General features: G+C 33.2%; 1 long non-coding RNA gene across 2 annotated transcripts; it reads right to left on the bottom strand.

The window, feature by feature from the left end:
* Positions 1–828: 828 nt before the first annotated feature.
* On the bottom strand, positions 829–7,069 carry LOC138705832 (uncharacterized). 2 transcript variants are annotated; one of them, XR_011333826.1, is made up of 7 exons: positions 6,889–7,069; positions 6,602–6,761; positions 5,482–5,638; positions 5,125–5,375; positions 4,737–4,862; positions 4,303–4,510; positions 829–4,074 (listed from the first exon to the last, which is right to left on the bottom strand). It is a non-coding gene; the product is annotated as an uncharacterized lncRNA (long non-coding RNA). The 2 variants fall into 2 exon arrangements; XR_011333825.1 differs by lacking the exon at positions 6,889–7,069 and having other exon boundaries at positions 6,602–6,868.
* Positions 7,070–19,051: the final 11,982 nt, after the last annotated feature.

Genomic DNA, 19,051 nt, shown 5'->3' with positions numbered 1-19,051 from the left:
CCGCACTTCTGTGAATAGTGCTTCAACTCTAGAGTGGTAAACAAACAACAGACCAACCCTTACTTGTTCTGGTTATAGTGAGGATCACGTAAGTTCAGTTCCCAAACAGCAAATATTTCCGCCTTGTCAGTGTTGCCAACTGTTACCAGATATCACCACATGTAGTAAAATCACGATCCTATGTACTGAATGACTTCTTTACTCACCGTACTTTACCTTAATGTTGGAAGGTTATTCTAAATAGTTTCAATAATAATGAGAAATGTATTGCTATGTTCTATTCTTTTATTCCTTTACATTATTATTAGTATTAGCATTAATAGGTTACTAGACGTAAATATACAACAAAGTATAGTATATAATATTCAAGAATCAAATCTGTTCCAAGACCAATTAAATTATTGTCACTTCACTTCAAAGATTCCAGCGTACATATACTGTACTTCCTAAAGGTAGATAAATTAATAACCAATTGACTTTTGGTTGGAATTCGAATGAACTTCTGATTATCTTTTGAAATTAGTAAGGAAATGGATAATACAACTATGCTAAAACTGAAATAATAATAAATCAACTTACAAAAATAATTTTGGTCCTTAAAAGCCATAAGTAATTTCACTTCTAGATACCTTTTTAAAGATTTCATTTGTTTGTAAATTGCTTAATAATGCTACATTTACACTTATTATTTCTGCAACTCCACGTCTGTCATTGAAAAAATGTATGATACATAACTGTGAAGTCTCTTTTTGGCTCTTGTGTCCTAAATTTAAATAAGAAAAAGCAAATGATTCAAGAAATGTGAGCTGGTGAAAATTAAATACTCAATTAATAAAATAATTACTACCAAAAGAATATTTTATTAATTCTATACAAAAGATGGATTACACAGAACAGATGGCCAGAAATCATAGATTTATACACAACATACAGCATGAAACGATCATCAAAAAATGCTTTTTGTACACAATAACATCTTTCAAACGAAGTGAAATAGCCAATAAGTTCAATAAATATTATGCTAATAAGTAATAACTATAATTAATAATTATCTACAAGCTGTGAAAGGGAATAAAATAGTATATTGTTGAAATTAGGGGGTTATGGTTTATTACGTGTATTTATAATTTTAATTACTTTTACTACATTTAATTATATTTTAATTTCTATTAGATTAGTTGGTGGTGTGGTTGTTAGTTTTATCTGTGTACGTCAGACTATTAAGGAAAAACTGAAAGAAATATTAAATCTACTATCTACTTTATATAACAATATTTAATCAAGAACTGAATATTACTATTAATTTAATAACATAAGACCCAAAACATCTCCAAGTCCAGACAATACTCATGCTGATTTTCTTAAACATGTTGGCAAACAAGCAAACTCACTACTTTTATCTTGTAATCTCATCTAAAATACAATATCTGTCTGGAGAAAATCTATCATAACATCAATTTTGAAAAGCAATTATTCAACTAATATCTTTTCGAGTTATCGACAGATACCACTTACTAGTATGATAGCCAAAATTATGGAAGAGATGATTTCATAGATTGAATTGGTTCCTGGAATCTAGTAACTAACTTTCATTTTATTGGGTTGACTTTAGAGAATTGCATTCAACAAATGGACAGATTTTAAATTTTAGTCAAGATATTAAAGATATTTTAAACAGAAAACAAAACAACTTAACAATTTTAATTTATTTTCAAGGATCATATGGCTCTGTAGATATAAATCACTTAAGAAATTGCAAACTTAGGGTGTCCATGATAAAGTGTTACACTGGGTCAGTGACTTGATTATTTGATTCATTGTCACAAATATGTAAATAGAGACAGATTCATCTGGGCTTCCCACATTGTTGTTTTCAGGAATACATTTTCCAATATTAATGTCGATGGTCTAACTAAAGAAATAGATCTTATTATTACTTTATTGTCATAAAATACAAAGTATACAGGCATAGTCAAACATTTTTATTCAAATGTATATTTAAAAAATTATCATCAACATTATACAAACATTCCTTTCTTAAAATAGACTTAACCCTTTCTAACCCAAATTAAATTTACAAGCAATCCATGTTGAAACAAATAGCTGTATTAGGACCAAGTTACGGGAGTGGCAACATTTGAAACAAAACTATATTCATGAAAATGTATTGAAATAGAAATTATCCAGTAAAATTTACCTTCATATGTAACACAAATAGATCTTATGATAATCTCATCATTTGCAGATAATATGGTTGTCTAGAACAAAAAATCACAGTCCACAAATATTAATAAACTGAGCCAAAATCCCAACAGACTTTTTGACTCTACTTGGAGAACTCAAACTTGCTCAATTAAGGGAAACTTTACTAATAAAACACAATCCCAAGTTATTTCAAAATGAATAGTATATAAGTTAACTTTAACAGATGATGTTAAGAAATGTGATACTTCTCCAGACATTTTAAAAATCATTAGAAACGATAAATGATCTGGTCAGTGAGTGACTACATACAGTATTTTTTATAGATGGATCCTGTTTACCAAGCCATAGATGTAGTGGTGTTGTAGTACAATACCAGTATATTCCCTTTTACAGGGAATTATATTCAAACACTTGTTTGCCCCATTTTAACCGTGACAACGCTTTTTAGCTTTTTAAACATTCTGGTTATTGTATTGTGTTTGTGTTTAGTGAAAGATTTTAGATAAGGGCGCAAATAGCCATAGTAGCTGACACGCCCTTTTTAAACGCCACTAACTAACTAACTAACTAACTAACTTCAAACACTGACTAATTTTGATAGTGAAAATTTAGATACACTTTTAAGCTTACAAAATCTCCAGTATCGACTTCATAAATCTGAGAAGGCTGTCATACTATCAGATTCAAAATCAGATGTTCTTGCTGAAGTAATGGACGTAACAGCATGAAATCTCAATATTTTACAGTGTTTTAATATTTTAAGCAAAATGGTCGAATTACATCGACGACTGGTACTTCCGTGGATCCATGAACTTTATGGAGTGGGAGGTAATGAGGTAGCTGAAAGGTAGCAAAATTACTGTAAGGTTATCTATACCTGCATCTTACCACACTGTTAAAAGAATAACAAGATCAGAACATGACAATGTGGTAACAAAAATCGGAATGATTCTAAAGCAAATGAAAAAATTGCAATAGGCCATCCGGCGTCTGCTCCACGATGGAGGAAAATCCTCAGAAGAAACCAACTAATCAGACCAAATGGGGGATCCAAACTACCCTCGAGTGCAGCTCTGAATTTGCAGGCCAACGAGTCTACTGACTAAGCTACATTGGTGGCTCCACTAAAAATATGAAGTACATGGCACTCAGATTATTAAATTGACAAACCTAAACAATTATTCATCAGTTAAGCTATAAAATATAATACATAGCAAGCAAGTTAATTCAATTTAAAAGTATAAACAATTCAATCAGTTGAAATATACAGAAACATAATAAATATCATGCAAATTACTTCACATTACAAGCATAAACAATTCATCACTTGTGGTATACAGCCTACTATTTAATTTACAGCACATACAATTCATCAGTTAAGCTATAGACCTACAGTCTACTATTCAATTTACAGCATATATAATTCATCAATTAAGCGAAACAAAAATATAGTACAATACATAGTAAAAATAATACACCTAATTTAATAACTGAACTTCTATGAAAATCTACAGTGGCAGTACTCATATTATCACAGGCCATGATTGTCTCAAATATTTACAAAGAACTGATATTTCAGAATCTCCCCATGCCATTTCTGAAATCTCAATGAAGATATGGATCATTGTCTTGACTGTTTAACTTTACACAGCTTTCAATCATCTGGTTAAATATTGGAGTGCAAGATAACAAATGACATCAACTGCTGAACACTTGGTATCAATCAACCAACAACTTCATTACATTAAAGGGGAAAAAAAACTGAAAGAATTAATTGTATATAGACACAACACATAAGACAAGGCAGCTTCAGAACAGTAATTGGCAAGGCTCTGTTGTTTTAGGATTCTTATGTAGATTCAATTTCACCTGAAAGAAAAAAGTAGCATCTATAAGTAGTAGTAGTAGTAGTAGTAGTAAAGATAATAATAATAATAATAATAATAATAATAATAATAATAATAATAATGACTGTAAAGTATGGAAATTAATATTGCAATGTAATATCAAAAGGTGATTTCACACCATCAACTCTTATCATTTAGTACAACTCTTATCATTTAGTACAACAAATCTATTATATTCAGTTGCAATCACCAGTAGCTGTTCTTTCCTCCATTTTGTTGTTGGCTGATTTTTCACAAGTCTGCTATGATATGCAGCACTATCCATGACAATAACGCATTGCCCTAATGTTCTCAGGTCAACAACTGTGTTTGCACCCACTTCTCAACTACAGGGCTATTCATAGCACTATGGTAGTCCTGACTTTTCTTTCAATTGCATGAAAAAATTAAATCAGCACCTGCAATAAAAATTATACCTGGGCATATAATTACGTCACATGAATTCACAGCATTTAAATAAAGAAAATAAAACATAACATAACATAACATGACATGACATGAGATCCTCTTTGGTGAAAGGCTTTCCCACGTTTTTATTTAGTCACCAATTTTTATATTTTTGTACCCTGATTAAAAAAATTACTCTTGCCAAATTTACGTAAAATATAAATCAATATAACTTACCGAGTATAAATCCACCTTTCGTTCCGGCATCTAATCTTCCACCCTCATTTGTTGGTCTATGAATAACACCATTCATGTCACTGGAAACTTCACCTGGTTTATTTCATGAATAAGTGGGTGATCATACTTAAAAAAACAGAGAGAGAAAAGCAATTCACATTGACACTCTAAGAGACACAAAAATTTTAAAGACAGGAAAACCGTTCAAGAATTTTATAACTAACCTCTAGTTATAATATGAAACTATTAATTGCAAAACATGTTGTTCCCACCTGAATTCATTACTAGTAGCCTATATTAATTGCAATTTCATATTCCACATAAGTGTTAATCTATTTGTTAGTAAAAAATTCAATCACTCAATGTCTCACAATACATTGAAATTTACCATTCATAAAAATCCAAGTCTCATCCAAGAATACTACGGGTTTAGGGTTCTCACGCTCCACATTTCTTATATATTCTCTTAAAAACGAATAACATCACTTTCTCATACATGTGTATAAGGATCCCCTTTGCTCCATAGAAATTTCATCTCTTTCAAAATTTTTTTCACCGATGATAAGGATACTCTAAATAAATATGTTTCATAATCATCATTCATATGTTCCAGAACTTTTGCTGCTGTTAGTACTTCCCCTGTAACAGTAAATGAAAATTATGCCATATTTTTATACATAGGCCTATGACTAATATCAGAATTACATTGCATAAATCAACACAATAATTCCTGTAACTTCCCTACCTTTATGTAACTTGTCATAAATAAATCTCGCAATTGCATCTTCCGTAAAATCATCAGCATCAGTCACTGGATGTTTACGTAGTCTATGTTTTCCTAGTGTCACGAGTGGGGTCCCCTTGTGTGAATTGATCACTTTCGTGGCTGTAGTTAAGCCAAGCTGTAATAACAAACAATAACATAATACTTCTAAAAATTGTTATATCATAAAATTCATGCATAATACCAACATTTACAGCTATATGAATAGAAAATGATCAACATGTTAGGTTGGGTCTACGATAGGTTTAAGTAGGCTAATATTTAGGTAATTCTCCAGAAAAGCTACACCAAAGAAGGCATAATTTTATTTTGTTTAATTGATTTCTGTGATATTTACATAGTGATGAACACGTGGTTTTAGTGCACAGCCACAAATACTTTCAGCACAAAAATCCTTTGACACTTACCTGTATATTCTAATGCATTGTTGTAGTCCCTCCCTCAAACTTGTTACTAATTACCAATATAACATGCGAGAGGTCCAGGACGAAGAGAAATGGTTAGTTTCCCAGTAGTGCGTCCTCATCCTCTCGAGTGTTATATCTTAACAAGTACTTTGGGTGGGGTAGCTTTTCTGAAGAAACACCATATTTAATATTACTTAGACCAGTCATGAATAAATTATTCAGCCAGAGTCAACGTTCCTATGCTTTATAGAGTATGTTATATAGTTATTATATAAAACTGAATTATTTTTAAGCACCATAACAGGCCAACATTCATGTAATATTTGCTGCAATATCAAGTTAATAATTACAATATGACTTGTATTTTCTTCGGCCGATGTGGCATGTAAATTGTGATCTGAACGGTTAATTTAATACCAAAAGAGAAAACTGGAAATTTACTTTCGTGCTGTTTGATTACTTGTTCGTCTAATTTGTAAATGTATTTAAGCTATCACCTACTGCAGTATTACAGTATCTTAAATGTATTTAGTTTGGCAATATGAAAATCACTGACTTGATTAAACATTAGGCCTAACCTAAAAGTTTGTTTTGTTTGACCACAATCATGAAATTATTAGTGCAAACTCCTAAAACTGAATACCACTTTGAAATGTATGCTTAAGAATACTTACTCCTAATAATTGTCCTATTCTGGTTGTAATTGCTGTCTCCGTTAGCATAATTCCTTCTTCATTACCTTCTTTCTTCAACTCATTATACACGTGAACTACAGATTTCTGAAGCGTACTCTGAATGCCACACATTTTCTTCCTTGGAGGAGTCACTGCAACACTATTTCATTTTTTTGACATAGTAATAAAAATCTAAACACGAAAGAAATTCATTAAAATTTGAAATAATATTTCTATCCATTACCCACGTGCATTAGCACGCCCAAGTATATTATATTCATTCGTACTTATCTGACTATTCTTGAATTATAACCACAACGCAACACATAACATAACTATAATGTATTAATATTAATACTAATATTAATTAATTATTAATAAGTTCGAATTTCACTATCTTCCAGTAACCGGCTGAGAAATCTAGTACAATTTTAATTTCATGGAACTCCAGTACCGGCAAATATTGTCGATATTTGCCTCAGCTGCCAACATACCGGTTACAAAATCACTACCATTTATAGTATTTGTCAGTATCGAAATTCGAAACGAAGTTGGCAAAAGAAAATTCAACCTTCAAACTAGAAAATCACCATAATCCACTAGCATTTGTAGTAATGGGGGAAAAATGGTTAGGTTTCACCCTTAGGGTATCAAGTTACCTGGTCTTCCCTTTAATGCTTATCTAGGTCCAAACGACTCTGTGAAATTGTGAAGTTCCTTTCTCCATAGCGTAAATTCTTCTAATGACTACTAGTACTATGGATATATTTTTTAAGTATAGCCTAGATATTGCGATTAAAACTCTATTAGGCTTACTATCCTTGCGGAATACCAGCGGAAATTTCGACATGCCAGAGTGTTTCTTTTCTTATTAACCCATAATTAATATAATTAAACATCATTTAACATATATTTCGATACTTTTTGCATTGGAGACAATCTTTTCTCCTTTAGGTCTACTTTACTCTTCAATACAATGACAATAGAAGACGAGACTGAAACACTAGGACATGTGTTGGGTTTCTGCCGAAAGACTGAGTTATTGCGGGACAACCGCCATCACAGGGTAAGGACAATGCTTGCTGACATCCTAAGATAAACAAGGATTAGAAGTCCATGAAGAAGTGCATTGTATCTCGGAAAATGATTCAACAAGAAGAGCAAATATTGTTGTCATTGATAGAAAAAAGTACACAAGAACAATACTAGACCCGACTATCAGGTTTGAAAGAGATCCACAATAGCCAAAACTTACTGATTATGAAAAGAGAATCATCTATGAACCTTGAATACCTTATTTTAACAAGTAGTATAACATCATGGGTAATTGTAGGTCAGTACACGGACTTCTTTTTGGAGTTCGTGGTACCATCTCCAGATACATCTATAACCTCTTAAAATCAGAAGGATTCACATTTTACAATGTTGAGAAAATCCTTAGAGAAATTCTAAAGGACTCAATTCAAATTTTGCAATTTCCTCTCCATTTCAAGTAATATGATTCACTTTAATTTTCTTTTGAAATTTAATGTATATATTTTCATTGTAATCTTTTATATATGTATTTGTTTCCTGGATCCTTGTGGTCACCTTGCTTTAAGGGCAGATGGTTTTTATTTTATAAATCCGATGTGTTATAGAATCACAGAACGAATTGTGGCAGCTAATAGAATTATGGGGTGCTATGCATAGACATTTCGCGCTATGAGCATGCTAAACTAGCCCCGGCTATCGACTGATTACTTGTGCAGGATTCATATCATATTATGTATATCGCTAACACTGGTTTATGAATACGAAAAACGTTAGTTCGCTGATCATCCACCGGAAGCCCGCGCTAAGAATGTCTATGAATATGGCCCAGGAAGATCAGGATGTAAAGTCAGACTAGGCTATCTAGTTGCGCCTTAAAAAGCAATAATTATGAAATATAGCGACAGATCATCATACCTAAAAGGAAATTAATAATTACTATAATGCTATCTACTAGTAATTCTTAAACTGTGGTCCACGGATTCCTTAAGGTCCAAGAGTTGTTACAGGTGAGTTTTCAAACTAAACCTTGATTTGTTATTTCACTTTGAAACTGCAGTTGAACAACCTGTAGCAGTACATGAAGAAAAGAAGACCAATCTATGACCCTATAATTCTATACTTTGGAGATTATTATCATATACAAGGACAGATTGAAGTATTTGGCCTATTGTTCGGAGCAAGGGGAACAATTCCAAAATTCTCAGTTGATTGTTTTAAGTCTTTTGGAATTACTTTAAATATTTTGAAAATTATTGCTATGGACGTAATGAAATATTCTGTTCAGATTTTACGTAATCACCTGTACACCTAAATTTCCTTATATTCTATTCGATTACTAATAATTATTGAATAAAAGTACTTTCCCAAGGGTAGCTTCCATTTGAAAATAAAAATCGTAAATAGTGATAACGCAAATGTTTATTTTTATTTTATTAGTATGCTGTGTCTTTTGGCAACCCTTACTGAAGGGAAGCTACCCTTGTGGGATTTATATATAAAATATATATTTCCAGCAATAAATTATATATCTCAACTTTTATAAAAAGTGTTGTAATTATAACGTTTTATTATTAACAAAGCTAGTTTTTTTTTAGTTTGTAAACTAAACTTCAGGTTATTGTAATTGATAAAGTGTAAATAAATAGTTTATTACTAAGCTGAGAATATTTCCCAAAATGTCTATTTGTTCCCGTAACTACTAACAATGAAAAGTAAAGTTAAAAATCCCTTTTGGGTCAAACTGTGGAGAATAAAAGGCATTTGTTAATGTCTATAAACGCCTATTTTTACCGTTAGTGCCCATTTTGTGATACGATCATTTTTAAGAACCTAAAACGTTATGTTTTAATTTTTAAAAATGTATTTTATTTTATTTTTTGCTTCGAAATATTATGTATTTCTTTGGCCGGCGGAAGGTAGCAGGCCACCAACGAGGTAGAAAGATTCTATAGAATGACTGATATACCGCCATATTTGGGAGCAAATTGAAAGTGGAGGGACTCAAGACAGGAAGAAACTGGGTCTGAGATCAAACTGCGCATGAGCGGACTTCTCATGCCGTGATCCTTAGCTGGATTTATTTTTGCGTGCACATTCCAGATCAAATCAAGAAGTTCCCTTCTTACTCCGGTTACACATCTTGCATATACGAAGGTTAGGTTTGGTTAGTTTAGGTTTTTATTAACCAAGTCCGCGCATACGCAGTTTCATCTCATAGCCAAGTTCTTTCTGTCGCGAGCCGCACGTATTGAAAAAGCTTCCGCCATGTTATAAGAACCCAAAACAAAGTGGGCGTGGTGATAAGTAAAGATGGAGTCGAGGTGATTGTCAAAATTTCGTTTACGTAAATCAGTTCAAGTGAAGTGTAAAAACCTGCTGCTTCGTAAAAAATTTGATTACGTGCTAGTAACTTAATCTAAATTACAGAAATTATGTATGAGATTTAATGTAAGGCTTAACGCTAAATTTAAAACGAACTATTCTTAGAAGGAAAGTTTAAGAATGAACTAAATAACTAAGCAAAATTCTGAAGTAAGTACGAAAGAGTTCCAGCAAATGTACTGAAGGAAATGCTAATATTATGAAGTTTTTTTTTTTTTTAATGTGATCTGCTAGACTGCCTGTAACATGTACGAGTATGATTCAGAAGATTTTGTTTAGTTGTTTTCCATTCTTCACAACTTGCAAAACTATTTATTATGCCATAAGATATTATGAACGTCTGACTAAGTTCTGACTGATATATAGACCTAGGCTATATCTATAAATTATCAGGCAGTACGTCACATTTGATGAGGGCCACCGACGTAGATCAGTCGGTTAAGGCGCTTGCCTACCAATTTGGAGTTGAACTCGGGTGCGGGTTCAATCCACGCTTGGGTATATTACTTGGTTGGGTTTTTTCCGAGGTTTTCCTTCCTTTGAAACTATCTTCTATCTTCCTCGTCCATATTTGTCCTCCCAATACTTTCAAATCTTGTTCAACACTATCCAATCATCTAATGTTAGATCGTCCAATTCTTCTTTTCCCATCTATTTTTGTTGACAGAGAAAGTTCGAAGAGGATCATTAAGAGGTAGAAGACAACGAATGTTAAAAACCAAACTAAAATAGTGGGATAGTTGATAGAATTGTGCGGTATGATCAATACCTGAGATCGGCCTGGGTAAGCGCAATCGGTATAACTTTGGCCTTCTGTGCTTGGGGTTGCGGGTTCGATCCCGACCCAGGTCGATGGCATTTAAGTGTGCTTAAATGCGACAGGTTCATGTCAGTAGATTTACTGGCATGTAAAAGAACTCCTGCGGGACAAAATTCTGGCACATCGGCGACGCTTGATATAACCTCGGCAGTTGCGAATGTCGATAAATAAACCATAATTTAATTCAATGGCTGAATATTAGATTGATTATTGATATTTTCAATATCGACAATGCGCTGGTACGTCAAAATTTACACTATCGGAAAAAAGTTCGGGGCAGAAAATGATAGCATAAGATAGACAACATATAGATAGTAGGTATGGGGAGACGAAAAGAGCGGAAAAGAGAGAAGACTGCAGAATGCTGGGTTTGCAGTGAAGAACCTGCCCTTGGACAGAAAACTATGAATAAATGCATGAATATTAAACGCGGGGAGTTTGTGCGAAAACGGTTTCTAAAATTCTTATGCAAAAAGGCAAGTAAAACAGCAAACTCATTTGCTCCAAAATCTTGAAACGAATGCAGGATCACTCAGATTTCTTCCAAAATTCGATAGCACGTGCTGAAGCTTCAGTTTATCAATATTTTCCGGAGAGTAAGCTACAGTCACTGGACTGGAAAACTGCCTATTCATCAAGGTAAAAGGAGCGCAAATAAGCAAGACAAAAGTTGAAAGCAACGTAGATGCTTTTCACCGGAAGAGGCATCGTTATAATCGTAGGGGTCGAGAGAGTAAACTCAGTTTGAAGTACTATTTCACAAAGTTCACAAAACTTTGTGAAATTATGAAGAAGAAGGGAACCGGCTTATGAAAGAATGGAAGATGGTTCCTGTACCAAAACAATTCTTCTGCAGACAACGCCATTTCGGAGAAGAAATTTTTAGCGGATAAACGCACCTGCCATATTCACCATGCTTGGCATCTCGTTACTTTTTTTTTCCACCAAAAATCTATAGTGTATTAAAGATGTCCATTTTCAGTCTCTAAAAAAAAAAGAAATATAAGAAATATACCGAGGGCCTGCTCCTCGAGACCCTACGGCAGTACTCTCAAAAACCGTAAGTGGCGCTATGGTATACGGGGGGAAGTATAGTGAAGGAAGGTGATATAAGTTGAACTACAGGATTTATACAGGGTGTCTCACTTAAGCTGTTCATTTTTGTTTAGGCAGCCAAAATAATATTCGAGACATGTGGGAAGTATTTAATGGTTTCGTAGGCGGAATCGGGAGTGGGTATAACGTTCACTAACATAATAACGAGAATGTTACGAATTTTAGTCTTCGTTATGTTAATTTTACGTTACACACATGCTGTCAACCTATTATGTTATAGTCGCGACGCTGTTATTCCCGGCGTGATTCCTCCTCTTTGCTTACGTCTTAGGAAGTCAAGGCTCTATAATGTCTAGGTAGGTAGTATCGTTCGCCATTTTTGTTCTTTCGTTGCCGAGCTACCAGACGAGGGATCTATTTGCCACATCGTTAAAAATTATCATGTCATAGCTCCTATGATAATAAATCAAACGCACTGTAATTCAGCAAATAATTGAGCGGCAAATAAATTCTCGTATGCTTTCTGCGAACGCCAACGAAAGAGCCAAAATGGCGGGCGATTATATTAAGTATTTATCCAGCCTTAGGAAATGCTTAACGTCTTCATCAGCGAATCACAAGACGCACATGTTTAAATGTAGCCGACCTGCAACGTGATTGGTTGCCAGAAATTAGAGCGACGGGACTATAATTATTTATTTTCTTTTTTCTTTCCAATGTTAATTCCAGTCTTGGGTAACGTTTTATCGAGTCATTTTCTCTTCTTATAGTTCCAACAACATCGACTTCTTAATAATACGCAGTTATATCCAACATTTAAACTTTGTTTTGTTTTGTTTTGTTTTGTTTTGTTTTGTTTTGTTTTGTTTTGTTTTGTCTGTGTCTGTCTGTCTGTTTGTTTGTTTGTTTATTTATTTATTTATTTATTTTGTTTTGTTTGGAATAAGCAACGTATCTTTATAGAACAGATAGCGCATGATTTTAAAACTATTTTTAATTTATTAAAGTATATTTTGAATATGTTACGCCTAGTAACAATTTCAAAACCTGGATAAAGCAAGAAAAAATTTGGATTCAGACTGTGACAAACCATATGGCCTAAGACATACGAGATGATAACGATGGAATGGAATTGAACGATGTTGACTTGTTTGTTTGCTGGAACATCTCAGCCTATATTTAATTCTTCTATCGCTATTTTTCACTTTTGCTTTTACGAGCTTCAGAGATTCGAACCGTTATCGATGGTTAAATTCGAGCTTTTATAGCTACTGTTGTCGAACATTCTGGTTCATATGATATTGCGATAGATTGCGTATTTCTATTTTAAAGTAGTATTAAGTGAAATATTATAGACTCACTTGGAATCGAAGTTCAAAAATAAAAAGTACGAGTCCATACCTGTGGAGTAACGGTTAGCGCGTCTGGCCGCGAAACCAGGTGGCATGGGTTCGAATCCCGGTCGAGGCAAGTTACCTGGTTGAGGTTTTTTCCCGGGGTTTTCCCTCAATCCAATTTGAGCAAATGCTGAGTAACTTTCGGTGCTGGACTCAGGACTCATTTCACCGGCATTATCACCTTCATCGCATTCAGACGCTAAATAACCTAAGATGTTGATACAGCGTCGTAAAATAACCTACTAAAAAAAGTACGAAAAGAAGAATCGAGTATCAAATCCTCTCAGACAGTCGAAACTTTCATACGAACACATCACTCTAGCTAAAAGCACTTAACTATCCACGAGATCCATGTATTATAAATGTTTGTTTCTTCACTCAGGTCCACCGTATGAATTAATGTATCAATCAGTCCATCGAACTTATGTCTATTTATTATTTTAGCTGTTCTCAATCGTTACTTAAACTAAAATACAAGCGCTACGAGTAAGAGAATTTCAACGATGAAAAGTATTGCTTGTCTACCCCTAGTCATGTTGTGGATGATGCCTAAAACAATTTATGAACGGCTTGAGTCAGACATCCTGTAGGCTTACAATAAGTAATATTTATCATATGACTACAGAGCCTAGAACCACATTTAATAGAACATCAGCTTATTTTGTGGATCAGCTCAAGTCTCACCAGCCTCAAAGCTTAAATGATAACAAGAAGAATAATACTACAATAAATTAACGTAAGATATAGGTATCACGATGATCAATACTAAATTTATAAATCCTTTGTAACTTGAGCATTTTACATCCGATTTAGAAATGTGCACAGTCTTACGTATATAACACCACTGAACGTAAAGAAAAGTTGCATCTTACAGTGCCAATGTCGTACGGCCCGAAGCTCAAGGTGGTTTGTCCGCATCTCAGTCTGTTTTGAGGTAGGCCTAGTCTATTGACGGAATTAGCAGTTTTTGCGTGGTGTAGTGCCAGCTGCTTCGTTTTTCTCTAAGTGTGTGAAAATGGTGCATACCATATAGAAACAAATATTTGTAGTTTTGAGTTACGATTAAAGTGGAAGGATATATCCGACATTCATTTCGCAAATTTCGCAAGAAGAGAAAAATCTTCCCAGATGTTAAGAACGTGCTGGAGGAGAACATTTTTAACATCTCCTGCCACACACGTCACATACAGTCATTAATTTTTAAGAGTTTTATAAAATTATAAATATTGTTTCTCCGCTAAACAGGTCTTACGAACTAAATTTAATATCTTAGAAACTGTGGTCGATTTAGCGGTAACTTTAAGAGCCGTACAACAAAAAATTTCCGCGTGAGCATTAACAAAATTTGGTGTAATTTCAACGATCCTTTGATTTTTCACAGCAACATAAAGCTTTAAAATGCAGGTTTCTAGAACTTTAAATTTGAATTGTTTCCCTTATCGATATATAGAGTCCACACCTGTGGAGTAACGACTAGCGCGTTTTGTCGCGAAACCAGGTGGCCCGGGTTCGATTCCCGGTCGGGGCAAGTTACCAGGTTTAGGTTTTTTCCGGGGTTTTCCCTCAACCCAATATGGGCAAATGCTGGGTATCTTTCGGTATTGGACTCCGGACTCATTTCACCGGCATTACCACCTTCATCTCATTCAGACGGTAAATAACCTAAGATGTTAATAAAGCGTCATAAAATAACCTATTAAAATAAATATGTATGTATGTATGTATGTATGTATGTATGTATGTATGTATGTATGTATGTATGTATGTATGTATGTATGTAGGCCTATGTATGTACAATACGTACGTATACATAGAGAATGAACCGTAAGTTATGTCACTAATTTGAGAGGATTATTCTTTGAAATATTTAAAACAAAAAAGTTAAATATAATTTTATTCGTTTTTGCTTCCTTTTCGAAATAAAAATTGTTTTATATTAAAGATTTCATACCATGGTTTGGGAAAAGATCAAATTTCTGTACGTTTAGAGGACAAAACTAAAATTCTTTGAATAATTTATTAACATAATACATTGCTATCTTAAACTGACTGAGCATACTGGGAATTAAATCAATGGTTTTCTCAAAACAAACTATGAAATGTTTCATAGAAATCCATTTTTATCTCGAAAATGAAGCAAAATTAGCAAAATTGTATTTAACTTTTTTCTTTGAAATATCTCAGCGTATGCAGCATACAGATTAGAACATATTAAGACACTGGAAAAGATTTAAAATCGGGCTCTTAAGTGTTGTCGGAAAAATTCACCATTAAAATGGGACACACTCACGGACAGGAGAACGCGAATTCGATTATGCGCACTGTTCAAAACATACAGAGGTGAGCCTGCCTGGAGAGAAATAAAAAATAGGTTGCAGCCGCCAAATTACTCTTCAAGGAACGACCACTCATATAAATTGAGGCAAAGAAGGCAGAGGACGGACACTGGAAAGTTTTCTTTTCTCAATCGTACTATCAGGGACTGGAATGCTTTACCTGCAGACTTACTAAAGACTTTACCAACAACCAAAAATGCATTTAAAAATAGGCTTAAGGACCTTACTAGTAGACGGTAATTATACACAGTAGTTAAAGGGTGTAAATGATATGTTGTTATTGAAGTGTTGTATCAGTGAAGAAGTATGTTGTGTCAGTGAAGTGTGTTGTATCAGTGAAGAAGTATGTCGTGTCAGTGAAGTGTGCTGTGTAAGTGGAACGTGTTCCTGTCAGTGAAGCTTTATAGTTTATAGTGGCAGTGCAAAGAATTTGAACAGTGAAATGTTTTTGAAGTGTTAGTGAAATTAGGATAGAATCAGTGAAATTTGTCGTATTTCCAGTGCAGTGAGTGAGTTGACAGCGAAATGAGTGTAATGTTGAAAGGTACTTGTGCAGATATGAACATATACTCGTGGGTTTTAGTTCGATTTTAGTTTTAAGATACAAATTAGAATATTTCAAATGTTATTTTAAGTGACCGTTTCATTTAATTTAGTATATTCCCTGTTGTTGTTATTATTATTATTATCATTATTATTATTATTAGTATTAATTATTAGTATTATTATTAATTGTATTTTTAATTAATAAGTTTATTATTGTCATTATTGAGTGTAATTAGTTACCACTGCCACCGGGCATATACCCATTCCAGTGTGAATAAATACATACATACATGTCTATATGCATATTTTCGGAAGTCAAGGGATCCAAACACTAAATGTCATTTCTAAGAAACGAAAAGTATATAGCTACTTAATATATTTGTTGTATAAATGAGAAAAATATGTTTCATAATAAAAGTGTTGTGATCATTGGATATTTCATATTGCATTTGTTTACCAAGCGTGGAAATTAATGTACATTTATCAGTGCGGCACTTAATACTATGTATCATCTATATACATTTTAAATACTGACAGTTTGAATATAATTTACACATTTTGTTTTTATGGAAATGACATCTAACATTTTGTCAATGACAATAGTTGTCACGATTTTAACCAAATGGTAACAAATCACTTGTCATAATGTACATGCGCAAACAATTTATGTCATACAAAAATTTATCGTATTTTTTACGTTGGCTGATATTGATCAGTTCATTACTTTTTGCTGACGATGACGCTCACGATGATAGCCAAACAGACTGAGACCAAATTCATAATTGAAGACCTCCACGAAAATAGGACGTAACATCAAATTAATGAAATATGTGACTTTGGTGGAAAAAGTAATTTTTAAGCATTCATTTATAATAATAAACTAATAGATCCAATAGCTGAATAAAATTGTATCCTTGATTAGTCAATGGTTCTGATAGTAATTATAGACCTAACGAAATATGCCCCTAAAATTATTTTCCTTTCTCCTGAAACATGTATTATAGTTTTCTTGGTTACACCCATATTCCGGGGAGGTCTTCAATAATGAAACTCATCCTCTTCATCTTCGTAAATTTCAATTTGAAATCAATTGCTTGAGTACGTAGAGAAATTATGTACGGAGCACAAAATAAGTATGTTTGTCGATCAAAATGAGAGGTTTTCTGAATGTTATTATAAATTTGTAATACATTACTGAATATTACTTTCTGAAAAAATTAATAAATAAGCACAACAGCGTAACAATTGTGATGGATAGTAGAATATGACTTGTTTTACTCTAGTTTTGTATACTATGTTCTACAGGGTTTTACACTAAATAAGAAATTAAATATTTCACAGCATATTCTGGGTCAATAATTTTAGATCAATAAAAATGAATTTGTGAAAATAAATCTACCTAGGTTAGAAACTCTGTTGCTCACGAAAAATGATAAAGTGTACTGAAATGTTTAAATTAATTCGATGCGTAAAGAATTAAAGATACATATAAAAATACACACTCATTTTAAGTATAAATGAATTTTCTGAGATTAAATATTTAGGAATCACTATTGATAAACATTTGAAATGGGACAAAGAAATTAACTACCTTTGTAGCAAATTGCGTAGAATTATATATTATTTCGTTCAGTTACGAAATTACTTACTAACGGATGTACCATGTATAGTTTACCTTGCCTTATTTCAGTCTATAACTTACTTACTTACTGGCGTTTAAGGAACCCGGAGGTTCATTGCCGCCCTCACATAAGCCCTCCTTCGGTCCCTATCCTGAGCAAGATTAATCCATTCTCTATCATCATATCCCACGTCCCTTAAATCCATTTTAATATCATCTTCCCATCTGCGTCTCGGCCTCCCCAAAGGTCTTTTTCCCTCCGGCCTCCCAACTAACATTCTATATGCATTTCTGGATTCGCCCATACGTGCTACATGCCCTGCCCATCTCAAACGTCTAGATTTAATGTTCCTAATTATGTCAGGTGAAGAATACAATGCGTGCAGTTCTGTATTGTGTAATATATAGTGTAATAGTCTATAAACCAATATGAAATATTAGGATGTAGTAGTACTTATAAAACTAATCTTAATCCACTAGATTTATTACAGAGAAGAATAATTAAAATATTTTTAAAATAACTTATTGATTATCCTACCGAAAAACTGTTTCTAGAATTTAAAGTTTTGAAAATACATCAAATTTATATCAATGCATTATTAAATTTAATCATAAAAATCACACATATTTTTGAACATATTATTCACAAATACAAACCCACAGGCATAGATAAAATACATTTGTTTGAACCAAAGTGTTTAACGAGCACTGCTTTCAACCATAGTACTAATATAGGTCTTTGAATTTATAACAAATTATTTAAAAAATACCCAGATCTATCTATTTACTTCAAACAGTTTGACATTTAAAAAAATATATGTAAGCAATTTACTATGAGTAATTATTAATTTTTGGATATTACTTTATTGTAATTTATGCATGTAAATTTATTATATATCGAATCTTCCACTGAGCACGCGAACACTCTCCTTCAGGGGAATGCTAGAATTTTGAATTTACAATTTCTTTGTACAATTGAATTTTTGTGGTAATAGGGTAAATTAGGGTCCGTTGGACAGTCGGGCATGTTGGACACTTTGAACTTTAATGTGTTACCTCGCCACTTGTGGGCACCACATTCTGCTAGAAGTCAATGACGGAAGTAGCCACGAGTTGGGCTACTTCCGTCATTGACTTCTAGCAGAATGTGGTGCCCACAAGTGGCGAGGTAACATATTAAAGTTCAAAGTGTCCAACATGCCCGACTGTCCAACAGACCCTAATTTACCCTAAACAATATTATTATTATTATTATTA

This window comes from Periplaneta americana, chromosome 9 (genome assembly GCF_040183065.1).
Source record: "Periplaneta americana isolate PAMFEO1 chromosome 9, P.americana_PAMFEO1_priV1, whole genome shotgun sequence".
NCBI classification, from domain to species: Eukaryota; Metazoa; Arthropoda; class Insecta; order Blattodea; family Blattidae; genus Periplaneta; species Periplaneta americana.
The sequence above is the reverse complement of the archived record's forward strand: the minus strand, read 5'-3'. Positions and strand labels throughout refer to the sequence as shown.